Source organism: Ictalurus punctatus, chromosome 29, assembly GCF_001660625.3.
Source record: "Ictalurus punctatus breed USDA103 chromosome 29, Coco_2.0, whole genome shotgun sequence".
NCBI classification, from domain to species: domain Eukaryota; kingdom Metazoa; phylum Chordata; class Actinopteri; order Siluriformes; family Ictaluridae; genus Ictalurus; species Ictalurus punctatus.
In genome coordinates this window covers 7320187-7331785 of record NC_030444.2, presented here as the reverse complement: position 1 = coordinate 7331785, position 11599 = coordinate 7320187, and the positions used below count along the sequence as shown (strand labels likewise).

Here is an 11599-nt window from a genome sequence, read left to right as displayed (position 1 = left end):
CTTACTTAACTCCCTAATGTATGTGAAAAGGGAAAATGTTTACTATTGTATCACTATTTGTAAAAAGACATTTCTAGCCCTTCAATGCCAGACTTGTCCAGCCAGTTTGGAAAAATGTTTTCATGGTCAACTAACCTCATCTACTGAACTAAAGACCACGTGTGTGTAACTCCCTGTAGCTGTACAGTTAATCAAACACTGTGACTGCGTTCTCAGTGACGTTACTTCTAGTCTTGGATATACGGATGTTCATGGTGTTGGTACGTTTCTATTCTGGTAAAGTTCAGTAACTTGGTGTAATCATAAATGGTTATGACATTTGAGATTTATACGTGAACTAAGTCCATGATTCTGTTGAAAATGATACAGAAGTTGTTTCATAACTGATAACAGCATAAAGTATTAACATTTATGAGGGTTTTTTTTTTGCTGGTGTCATTTTAAAAGAAGCGCTATGGCAGCTGATTGTTCTCTGTGGAATTTCGTGGCTTTGTGGTAAAAGCTTTGCCCGTGTGTGGGAGGTTGCTGGTTCAAACTGAGCTACAGGTTTTTGTGATGAAAATGAAAGCAAGCTGTTGCCTGACATCCATGGCTCAAGTTTACTTTAGTTCAGGGTTACGTATATGAAAGTGAAAAGATCCGTAAAACATCGCCTCTGGGTTGAGAGGTTTGAAACAGTTTGGTTTATAGCAAACACAGCAACAGCACGACCTACAGAGACGAATTTCCCTTCAAGTCTCTTCACCTCCTCCTAACAGACTTTCTGCGTCTGCTGAAGCGTACAAACACCTGTCCGACCGTGTACTACGCCACCAGTAACACCTACACAGCGGATACGGGGACCGAGGTCCAATTCGGAAAGTTCATCAGTGTTACGCCACGGCCAGAGAGGGCACTGGCTCGCCGCCTGACGAGTCACGTGACATTGTTTTTGTTCGCTCGCTTCCGGATTGAGCATTTTGTATTAAGTGACTTTAATTTGCCCCAGGTGTCCATGCCCTGAGTTAATCATGTTCTTTATTTAAAGGCCTGGGTGACTGAGCACTTCGCTCAGTATTATATCATGTCTTTAGTGCATCCGGGTTAGTATCGTTTGTTTTCCGGTGAAGACCGCGTTTACTTTAATCGTGAGTTTTGTGTCTAATAAAGACTATGACCTGCATCTGCCTCCAGTCTACATTTCGTAACAATCAGAGCCGGAACCTCTCAGAGCTCTGAAACTGAAGTGGTGGAGTCCGATGGATGCACCGTGTTTAACATCAGTTCCTGTTCTGTGGTTAATGTTGAAGAGAACATGTGTAAATGTGAGGAACTCCAGGCTCTTATTTCTCCAGCCGAGGTCTTCACAGTGCAGAACGTTAGAGGTGTTAGCAATGATGAGATCACATAAAGAAATCACTTTAACACACTCATGCTTTTTCAATCATAACTGCTCTTTCTTCCACAGGTAAGACAATGAATTGTAGTAAATTTAAGTGTTTATATAAGATTGTGTAGGTTTTGTCTTCATGAGATTTCCACTTTGCTTCTAGACTTCTGAATCCTGTGCACTGACGTTCAACACAAAACACTAAGCTTGAAATCAATAGTGATGCAGTGTGGATTTTTCCTCTAATGACTCTTTCTCTCTGTTTCCTGTCTCTCTTAAGGAACACTGTGGATTATGAATCCTCCACCTCTCTGACTTTTACACTTCTGGTACCGACGGCCTCCTTGCTGAGTCACTTTACACCAATGGAGTGACTCACGTGTTCATCTACATGTTTATATCAATTTATTACAACATTTTTAGTAGAGTTTTTTTTCTCATGACATGTTTCAGTTCTCCTTGTAATTTGATCCATGATCAGAAGTACTGGGAGCAGTCTCGGGTAATGACAGACAAATAAAAATCAGATTATAGAAGTGTAAAATAACCTCATGTTTTATTATTAACACAGAAGTCCTCAGTCGTAGTGATAACTCAAATGAACTGGTTCAGATGTTAGAATAGGAACACAAGAGGTGACGATTCTCTAAAGTTCTCGATGCCGGTGTGTCACAGATTTGGAAAACACTGATACCCTGATGAGTTTAATACGACTTCATTATTACTGGTTTCTTTCACGTGAGTAGACAGGATGTGTGAGAGAGAAGAAGCAAAGAGGGAAGTAACTGGTGAAGAGTTATGAGTTTGCATTTAAGGAACCTTAAAACTTTGGGCCACATATCTGAGCTGATTTATTTTTGTCTATAGACATCTTTCAAAAAGCAGCACAAATTAAAAAAATAAATAAATAAATAAACCCTCATATTTTCCTTCAGAGGCTGTTTATTACATATAGGAAAATGTTAAATTTGCTGTGGAGGTGAAATATCAAGTCACTGAAATACAGAACAATTCATCTATGGTTTCTAGATCTTCTGTATGATTTTCCTGATCTTATATAATAAGTCTAGTTGTTTTTCTTGCTTTAGATCAGTGGGTCTATTTTAGTTCCAGTGGGTAAACTATATTTCTGACATGACTGAACCCTGTGTGTTTGTGTTCTGGTTAAATCCACCCAGTGTATGAGAGAGTGTAATGAATGATTGGAATGAAGGGGATGATGTGATGTGTAATACAAAGCTCTAAGTGCTTAATTCTTTCCAGCTGTGTGATGACTGAATACAAGAGCAGAGATTCACGTGGAAGTCTTTTTGCTATGACCTCCATGTATTTCTTTGTGGATATAATTGTAAAACACAAAGGCACTATGCCACCTGGGTGTTTGTTGTGGTGAAGTCCTGGCTTCTGGAGTGGGAGGTTGTTGGTTCAAACCCAGCTTGGGTGCAGTGTGTTGGATGGTGAAATGTAAAATAGGGAGTTAATGTCTAGTTTTATCACCTGAAACCGAGGTATTTAGTTCAGGGTTACGTAAATGAAGGTGAAAACGTCTATAAAAGAGATTTCTTGTGTGAGATCCTGTAGCTCATGTGGAAGAGCATTGTCTCTGGGTTGAGAGGTTGCTGGTTCAAACCCCAAAGATATGAGTGTGGAAGGATGAGGAATCAGTGGAAGGCTAGGTGATGGAGGGATGGACGAGCTACAGAATCTCCTACAAGAAACCTGTTTTATAGAACGTTTCACCTTCATATGCGTAACCCTGCCCTAAAGGTTAAAGTAAACAGCACAGTCTTGAACAAAACATAAACATAGGGCTGAGTTGGATTTGAACCAGCAACCTCTGAGCACAGAGACGTTACCACATCACCAAATTCCACAAGAACGGACAGGTCTCATAGCATCTTTGTGTTTTAAAATGACATCGGCCATAATCCCCACCATTCTCCTCTCTTCATTAACATCCTTCATTGTATTTTCTCCTCGAGCCCGAGGTAAATTCAGTCCCAGCTTTAGCAAAACTTCAGCTATGTTCAACTTGTTACCTTGAAAATAACAACCAAGAAATCTCTGTGAGTTTAAAAGAGAAGATTTGAAAACTATCCATACATTAAAAAGAAAACCTTGAATAAATGAACAGCTGCTCGGACTGCTGATGAAAAACTATGAAGGGAAAAGAAGCTAGCTCTGTAACCTACAGCTAGTCACAACATGAAATGAAGAGCTAGCTAACATCATGCACTGATATTCACTGAACCACAGGTCGCACAGGCGTATTCATTCTTCTGCACTATTTAGTTGTTCCACAAGGTGGCAGCAGTGACCCCGCGCCGTTGATTCTCAAAGCAGCCGAAGTAAAAACGGAAGAGACGGAAATGAATGCAAGCTCTTTTCTGGTTGAGTGTTCGCACAGACCTTCTGTTTCTCTCTCTCTTTTTTCTTCTTCCTCTAGTAATTACAAAAGAAGCAGCATATCTTTCTCCGCCATTGTTCTTCGTGTTGCTGTGATTCTTCTTCTTTGGCGTCCTTCACACCAGAAGACCTGCTTTACTGCTCTGTACTGACTCTGGTAGGCCAGGAGGGGTAGTGCATGCTGTCGCAATGCGCATGCGTTGGCCGCCTGTGGACGCGTACATGTCAAATGGAGTTTACTTTGAAAGACTGTGCGTATACGCTAACGTACGCGTAAAAAACAAAAACAAACAAACAAAAAAACCCAACGTATGCGGGTTTTAGACAGCAGTGCAGGTTTTGTGTGAAGCAGGGGGGTAATATCCAGCAACTGTGCCCCCCCCCCCCACCCCCCACAGGACCAGCAGTGTAGAGTAAGGGGGTTATGAAGACTAAAGAGAGGGGTTCGACTTAGTTTTGCATTATATAAAAGACACACACACACACACACACACACACACACACACACACACACACACATTACTGTATAATCTATTCTGTTACAGTGCTATCTATTCTGATCCTTTAAAAACCAACCAGCCAACAACATCCATGTTCTTTTACTGTCAAGAGGCAATAACTAATCTGTGAGTGACTATTTATAGACCAGTGCTATTGTTAAGCTAAAGGGTGTTAAATAATTAGTTTGGAAAATTATTTGACCAGAGTTGCAAGGAAGAAATGAACACAGACCAGTGAGAAAGTAAATGGAGAATCCACAATTTTTATTAATCTGCCACTTCACAACTTCAAATACTTCATGACCAGTATTCTCATTTATAGAATTTACTGTGTGTGAGTCCTAGGGCTTCACAGTGATGCGGGCAACTCAAACATAAATAATCTTCTTTAAGCCATATCTGTAAACTTATCACTGAGGTCTTACATAAAATGAACAGAAAATAATTTGGGCCATATCAGTGTTACCCTGCAGTCATGAGTCTTTGTCTCTCTGTGGAATATCTGCTTCAGCTTTCACAGCATGGAGTGAGTGAAGGGGAACCAGTGACGATTACTGAGCACAAATATTGAATAATTTGTTTGTATAACAGCCTAAAATGTTTGTGTTCTGCCTATAGCACAATCCTTCCCCAATCAGTTCATGGTTTGTGCTCTGCTCCACCTTGTGGTTAAAGTCTGTATTGCACATACAGACAGACTGATTTACATAAGTGAATTAATTTAATCACTCCTACAACAATAGTCAATTAAAATGTTTGTTTTTAAAAAAAAATTATTTAATGATGTAAACAGCTACAGAACATTAACGGTTAGTACATTCTTTTTAATTTAAAAATGTGATAATAATTTAACTGAATATGATGCTTACTGCATTCTCAAACTTTACAGGTCCCCCTCCCAGTCTAAAAAAATTCTACCGACCTCCAAATGATCACAGCACAATAATGTAGTTATGTATAAACCATCTATTCAAACAGAGCCATTAGAAAAGCGTAACAGGTTACACTATACTAAAATGTCATATTGTTTTGAACATTTTTCTATTCTATTCATTAAGATTAGAAGTAAAAAGTAAATAAATATGAAATTGTTAAATAACTTTAAAGTGTTCATTTTCGATAGAACACGAATATAATCCTTTCACTTAAAATATGACTCCCCGCTGCAGCCCCTCACTCTCTCACTATTCACTTACTCATTTAGACAGAGATAGCTCTGGTCCACGTTTCAGACCCCTTTAGCCATTTAAAAAAATAGTTTTTATTTTCCAAAAAACACCTAGCGACAAATCTAGCGACTTTTTCCGGCAAACCTTAGCTACTTTCCATAGAAAAGAGTAGCCAGTACTGCTGGACACTGCTTTTACAGTATTTTTTATTTTGGAATTTAAAAAGAAGAAATAAAGAATATGTTTTAATGACATCTCTTGTATAGTCCTTGAAAACAAAAACAAATAGTGCTTGAAAAGTTCTTGAAATTCCTGGAATTTCATTATGAAGCATCTGTATGAACCCTGATGAGAGCTACCAAACACCCTAATGTCTTGGATTTGTTAATGTTTATACTTGAAAATGTTTCCTGGTGATTAACACACCGGAAATTAACTAGGAAATTCCCAAATACTTTAAAACCTCTTGATTGTAAAATCAAGAAATCTTTGGATTGATAAATAAGTGAAGCCCTATCTGGACAGAATTATGTTGAATGGGTGACATTTAAGTCATGTAAAATGTAGTGTAAAGGTACTTATTATTGATATAGTACCGTCACATCAAAATATTATTGAGAATTAACTCTCATCACATATTACTGACTGTTCAGACTGCATCCCTGTGGGTGGCAGTAGCATGTGTCTTAGTCAGAGGAGATTTGATAGTAAAACCCTGCAGTCTCTTAACAAATTAAATACAGCAGCTTTGCTGTAATGTTTGTTATTGAGAATGTATTGAGAATGTATACGATTCACCTGCTGTAAAATGGACGACTGCACATCAGGATCAAGCACACTTCATCTGCAGTTTCAATATCTGCTGTTGCCTCACTAGTGGAGCTGTGGAACACACACACACACAAACACACAACATATAATTCAGCATTTTAGGACAAGTTCGACAAGTTCATTTTAGTCATATTAAAGTTCAAAAACTAGATAAAATGCACCATAGGCTTGTATATGTTTTATATTTCTTTCAACAACACCCTTGCATGATTGTAACATACTGTTAATGAACACGCTAGGGTTCTTATAGGTGTTTGCCATGTTTTATGCAGTATAAAGTGTAGCTAAGTTTAGGATAGGTGTGGCATGGACTTGATTATAAATCACATAAAGTTAAATCTATACTGCATAAAATTAATTAAGTAATTATTAATTCATCTTTTTAATTAATCTAATTATCTTCTCTTTGAACTAGGTGATGTTGAGGGACTAAGCAAACAAACAATAAACATGAAAGAATAAACTGTAATGAAGGTACTGCTTTTTCTGAAAAGCATTGCAATTTCTTAATAAATATCTGGACTCACTGGATTGAGAAAAGAAAGCATGTTCATTGCTGCAGGTGTCATCCCTGATCAGTCCTAGAGCATATGTCCCTCAGTACTTCGTGCCAAAGTGATCCGGCTGGAAAGGAGCCCACACGATGTTTGAAGCTATGGTTCCATCTGACCATGTCCAGGTGCCCCTAAACAGGCCAAACCAAGAAGAGGTCAGGTATAGCACTAGATTCTTTAATTCATTGTTGTTTGTTGAGCTGGCTGTGGTGGTCAAATCAGTGTGAAAAACTTTGCAGTAAGCCTGAGCTCCAAACCAGTCTAGAAGAGGAAGGGCATAGGAGACAAATCTGGCAAAACCATTGAATCTAACTGTGAAAAACAAACAAAAAAAACACCACATGATTAATGCTTCAAGCAGTACATGGTAATGTACATAAATTACTTTTTAAAAGTTAACCTTTCCAGAACATTCAAGACAATTAAGGTTAAATAGTCCTACGTTGAAGTGTCATATCTAACACTTTACAAAGAATTTTAATGTGAAAACTTTCATGTGATGCATTAATTTTCAGCCAGGTGTGTATTGGAGACTGGGATCCTGTGGGACCCAAGTCGCAAGAGAGGGCAGCCACATACTGCATGAAGCTAAAGGGACAAAGGAGCAGATCGGTTTGAGCAGCTGTAAACATTTTGTCCATGTGAAACCATTTCAGTTTTATTGAGGCATGAATGAATGCATATGTATGATCTCTGAAAAGTGCATGGTGACAATTTATTATAATATCAGTATTATATCATCATGTTGCCCTAAGGCAGTTAGGCAGTTACTGAGAACTGTCATACGTGAACTCTGGTATCTATCATGGCTGGCTTGAGAAAGGTCTGAAACATGGGTTAAAATCAACGTCTGTGTGTTGTGCTGGCATGGCAGAGAAACAAATTTTGAAGGGGTTAGAAAATATGTTACTAAAAGGGGACATTTCATCTTATTAAAAATCTCATGCCTAGTAATGTACTAGGGAAATCTTACTGAACTATAGCTAAAATCCTAAGGTTGATAAATTGTTGCAAAACTAATCAGTAAACAGAAACAAAGGGAAATTAAATCAGGATGGTGACTCAAAATCGTAGCAGATAAAGGATTTCAGGTATGTGCAGGGATAATCTAACCATTATCCATTGTAATAAATTGCACCACATGCTTCAATTCCATTCACTGAAGGCTCACCCATAGGATACCAGTTCCTCAGAGTTGTATTCTCCAATGGGAGGTTGTTATAGGACCAACGCCAGATGTCCACCTTTTCATATAGTCCGATCCAGGCAGGGAAAATCATAAACTTTCTCAGTGCTTCTGCTGAGATCCTTAACCAATCAAAAAAACTTTGTAGCCAGGTCATCATATGTTTCTCTGCAGTAATTCTGAGCAGATGACCACGTCATCTGCGTCATGGTCAGATGGAACTCATGAGCGACGGTGGACAGGGTGATTGGCACTATACCTGTTGGCAATAGTGTAATATTTTATACAAACAGAGCACTTAAGTGAAGATGAGAGTTTCTTAATTGAGCCAGTCAAAGTAAACCAAAAGTAAACAATCCAAATCAGTTTTTTCAGCCGTGTATTTTCATGCTCTGTTTTCATTTGCTCTGTTTGATCTCTCCAGTTTCTCAACTCACTCAAAAATCTATCAGTTTAACACACAATAGGTTAAAGATTTGCATTGGCTTTTATGACTAATCCAACAAGGTTTTGACTGTGAGTACCATCAAGCAGCAAATGAAATGTCGAGCAAGATGCCCTAGATAACAAAAATAGCTGCTGTAGACAGGTATAAAAGTAGGATGAATGAGGATGTTCTTGGATAGATTAAGATAATAATGAATATTGTGTTCAGTATTGCCAAAAAGGAAGTGGGTTTAGCTAAAATGATTGGACAAATAGCGACTTCCTACTTTACAACCTATCTTCAAAACTGTCATTTGAACAACATTATAAAGTAATAATGAATGCTGGATGGAACGTGATGAATTAACATTAGGATTTGTGACAGGTAGCACAGGTTATGTTATGGTGACATTCTTATGTACATATTAATTGGTAGAGTTAAATTAATCAAGGAGCTTATTAATCCAGATATATTCAGTGTCATCCATTTCCAGGGAATTTGCTTTCTCAGAACAGAAAACTGGGCTTGGTGGTGTTATTATATGCACAAGTGGTCTCGTGGTCTAACTGGATGGTTAGAACCCTGGATCTTACTCACTGTGAAACGCTCTTATGGTTGTTTCATCTGTACACAACAAATGAATTTTGGTTTTGAATTTAGTTTTAAGGCTTAACATAATTAATTATTCTTCCTCAGGTGAGACCACTTGGACGTTTGGACTTTGAGGTTGAGTACTAGTGTGTTTGGAATACAGAAGATACACTGAAAATGGGAATATGTGGTTGTTCAAATTCAATACCTTGTTAGTCCTTTTATAGTGAAAAAAATGGGTATGCAAAACGAGAGATGGTGATACCATTTTAAATAAATTTATTATAAAAAAAAAACACTGCAAAAATATCGGGAAATTGGCCTATTTTATTGTGAGAACATTTTGCTTGTTTCACACATTTATTTTTTAAAAAGAAGCAAAACTATTTGCCAATAGAATGAGGGAAATTTTAAGCTGAAATGTAAAGTGTCTTCAAATATGCTCAAAATTTGTTAAATAATAATTTCATAATATGAGAACTTTTCCTTTGTTCAAGATATTTACACTTGTTAAGCTACAGTGGCAAGAAAAAGGATGTGAACCTTTTGGAATTTCATGGTTTTCTGCAGAAATGTGTCTAAAATAATAACACAAAATAAATTCTGATCCCTCATGTCTTTATTGAACACACTCATTCAACATTCAAAATGGCAGTGGAAAAAGTAAGTGAACCCTTAGAATTAATAACTGGTTGACCCCCCGTCAGTAATAACCTCAACCAGGGCTTCCTGTAGCTGTGGATCAGACCTGCACATCATTCAGGAGGAATTTTAACCATTCTTCCTGGCAGAACTGCTTTAAATCTGTCATATTCTTTGGACATCTCATGTGTCTGGCTTTCTTCAAGTCATTCCATAGCATCTCTATTGGGTTGATGTCTGGGCTCTGACTTGGCCACTCCAAAAGGCTGATTTGAATTTTCTGAAGCCATTCTGTTGTGGACTTGCTCCAGTGTTTTGGGTCTTTTTCCTGTTGCATCACCCATCTTCTACACAGTTTCAGCTGACGTACAGACATTCTCATATTATCCTGAAGAATTGTCTGATATACTTGGGAATTCATCTTCCCCTCAATGATTGCAAGCTGGCCAGGCCCCGATGCAGCAAAGCAGGCCAAAATCATGATGTTTCCTCAACCATACTTTACGGTTGGGATGATGTTTTCATGATGATATGCCGTGCCCTTTCAACGCCAGATGTAGTGCTGTGTGGTTTTTCCAAATAGTTCAGTCTTAGCTTCATCAATGCCAGTACTGCTGTGTAGTGTCAATGTGCTCTTTTGCAAACTTCAGGCGTGCAGCAATGTTCTTTTTAGTAAGCAGTGGCTTCCTTCGTGGTGTCCTGCTGTACATACCCTGCTTGTTCAATGTTTTACTTATTGTAGACTCATGAATAGAGATGTTAGCCAGTTCCAATGATGCCTTAAAATCTTTGGCTGTCATTTGGGGTTGTTTCTTTGCCTCTTTAATGAGTCTTCATTGTGCTCTTGGTACTCTACATAATTCAATCTAGTAATTAAAAACTTTTTAAAATTAAGTTTATTATAAGCAACTAAATCACATACTTAGTATTTTATGTAAAGTAATGTATCATGTTCTCTTAAATCTGACTGACCACATATTCCCATTTTTACTGTATCTTCTGTATTCCAAACACACTAGTACTCAACCTCAACGTCCAAACATCCAACTGGTCTCACCTGTTGAAGAATAGTGATTATGTTATTCCTTAATGTCATGATTTCCCCTTGAAGCAGCGTGCTCTAAGCACGAATGCGCGAGCACCTGCTTTTCCATTGTTGACAGTAGTGACATCTGGACACGTGTGTTTTGTTTATGTTTCTGTCGTGTCTCCTCCCTGTTCTGTCATTGGCTGGGATTTCACGTGTGTCTGTATTGCCCTCAGCTGCTAGCAGTTTAGACGCTGATCATGTCCACATATATACCGCGCGCCTCCCAGCACACAACGCGGAAGATTATTATAGAGTTAGATTAGTTCGTATAGTAGTCATAGACACGGTCCATGTATAGAGTTAGTTCACGCTGGATTATCCGCTCCCAGTTCTCGTCATAGTTCATGTTTCTCGTTTTGTTTATCGGCCCTGTTTTCCGTGACCACGACCTTGATTCATGTTTAACCCTGTGTATGCCTGTTTGCCGATCGACTGACCTTCGCCTGTTTTGGATTACGTTTATGGATCACGTTTTGGATTTGTCTGCCTGTCTCTCTCTTAAAATAAACAACTGTTCATACTGCACTTGCATCCGTCATATCTCTGCTCCGTCACGATACGTGACACTTAAAACCAAATTCAAAACCAAAATTAATTTGTTGTGTACAGATGAAACCACCATAAGAGCGTTTCACAGTGAGTAAGATCCAGGATTCTAACCATCCAGTTAGACCACAAGACCACTTGTGCGTATAATAACACCACCAAGCCCAGTCTTCTGTTCTGAGAAAGCAAATTCCCTGGAAACGGATGACACTGAATACGTCTGGATTAATAAACTTCTTGATTAATTTAACGCTACCCATTAATATGTATATAAGAGAAGAATGTCAC

General features: G+C 38.3%; 1 long non-coding RNA gene across 1 annotated transcript; it reads left to right on the top strand.

The window, feature by feature from the left end:
* Positions 1-440: 440 nt before the first annotated feature.
* On the top strand, positions 441-1916 carry LOC108271815 (uncharacterized). Its single transcript, XR_001813944.3, has 2 exons — positions 441-1447; positions 1650-1916. It is a non-coding gene; the product is annotated as an uncharacterized LOC108271815 (long non-coding RNA).
* Positions 1917-11599: the final 9683 nt, after the last annotated feature.